We start from the raw sequence: 1,955 nt of genomic DNA, 5'->3' as shown, positions 1-1,955 counted from the left end.
AATCATATCCTTTCAATTACATCTTTTTAAAACCAATCATATCTTCTTAACCACATCTTTTTCAAAATAGTTTTCAATCAAATCTTTTTAACTTCTAATCTCAAAATCTTTTTCAAAAATCACTTTACTTCTTTCCCACTTTTGTTTTCGAAAATCAATAAGTGTTTTTTCAAAATGTTTTCAAAATCTTTTACTTAAATTTTTGAAAATTACTTCCCTTCTTCTCACATCCTTCTATTCATGGACTAACACTATTCTTTAATGCAAAATTTGAACTCCATCTTCTTTGATAAGTTCGAATTTTCTACCTCTGTCTTCCATTTTTCTTTTCCTCTGACACCTCAAGGAATCCCTATACTGTGACATAGAGGATTCCATATTTTCTTGTTCTCTTCTCTTTCATATGAGCAGGAACAAAGACAAAGGCATTCTTGTTGAAGCTGACCCTGAACCTGAAAGGACCTTGAAGAGAAAGCTAAGAGAAGCCAAAACACAACTCTCTTTAGAGGACCTGACCGAATTCTTCAAAGAAGAAGAACACATGGCAGCCGAAAACAACAACAATGCCAACAATGCAAGGAAGGTGCTGGGTGACTTTACTGCACCTACTCCTGATTTTTATGGGAGAAGCATCTCTATCCCTGCCATTGGAGCAAACAACTTTGAGCTTAAGCCTCAATTAGTTTCTCTAATGCAACAGAATTGCAAGTTCCATGGACTTCCAATGGAAGATCCTCATCAGTTCTTAGCTGAATTCTTGCAAATCTGTGACACAGTCAAGACTAATGGGGTTGACCCTGAGGTCTACAGACTGATGCTATTCCCTTTTGCTGTAAGAGACAGAGCTAGAATATGGTTGGACTCTCAACCTAAAGAAAGCCTGGACTCTTGGGAAAAGCTAGTCAATGCCTTCTTGGCAAAGTACTTTCCACCTCAAAAATTGAGTAAGCTTAGAGTGGAAGTCCAAACCTTCAGACAGAAGGATGGTGAATCCCTCTATGAAGCTTGGGAAAGATACAAACAATTGATCAGAAAGTGTCCTTCTGACATGCTTTCTGAATGGAGCATCATAGGTATTTTCTATGATGGTCTCTCTGAACTATCCAAGATGTCTTTGGATAGCTCTGCTGGAGGATCTCTTCATCTGAAGAAGTCGCCTACAGAAGCTCAAGAGCTAATTGAAATGGTTGCAAATAACCAATTCATGTACACCTCTGAAAGGAATCCTGTGAACAATGGGACCAGTCAGAAGAAAGTAGTTCTTGAGATTGATGCTCTGAATGCCATTTTGGCTCAACACAAGATATTGACTCAACAAGTCAATTTGATTTCTCAAAGTCTGTCTGGAATGCAAAATGCACCAAGCAGTACTAAGGACGCTTCATCTGAGGAAGAAGCTTATGATCCTGAGAACCCTTCCATGGAAGAGGTGAATTACCTAGGAGAACCCTATGGAAACACCTATAATTCTTCATGGAGAAATCACCCAAATCTCTCATGGAAGAATCAAGAGAGACCTCAACAAGGTTTCAATAACAACAATGGTGGAAGAAACAGGTTTAGCAATAGCAAGCCTTTTCCATCATCTTCTCAGCAACAGACAGAGAGTTCTAAGCAGAATACTTCTGACTTAGCAACAATGGTCTCTGATCTAATAAAGACCACTCAAAGTTTCATGAATGAAACAAGGTCCTCCATCAGAAATTTGGAAGGACAAGTGGGTCAGCTGAGCAAGAAAGTTACTGAACTCCCTCCTAGCACTCTCCCAAGTAATACAGAAGAAAATCCAAAAGGAGAGTGCAAAGCCATAGACATGGCCGAATATGGAGAGGAAAGAGAGGAGGAGGACGCCACTAAGGAAGACCTCAGTGGGCGTGTACCAATCTCCTCTGAGTTCCTCAATAAGGAACTATGGGAATCTGAGGCTCAAAATGAGACCATAGAGATTCCATTGG

The 1,955-nt window shown here is 39.5% G+C and overlaps 1 non-coding gene across 1 annotated transcript; it reads right to left on the bottom strand.

The window, feature by feature from the left end:
• Window positions 1-946: 946 nt before the first annotated feature.
• Window positions 947-1,054, bottom strand: LOC130942948 (small nucleolar RNA R71). Its single transcript, XR_009071491.1, has one exon. It is a non-coding gene; the product is annotated as a small nucleolar RNA R71 (small nucleolar RNA).
• Window positions 1,055-1,955: the final 901 nt, after the last annotated feature.

Source organism: Arachis stenosperma, chromosome 7 (genome assembly GCF_014773155.1).
Source record: "Arachis stenosperma cultivar V10309 chromosome 7, arast.V10309.gnm1.PFL2, whole genome shotgun sequence".
NCBI lineage: Eukaryota > Viridiplantae > Streptophyta > Magnoliopsida > Fabales > Fabaceae > Arachis > Arachis stenosperma.
This window is presented reverse-complemented; position numbering and strand designations above follow the sequence as displayed.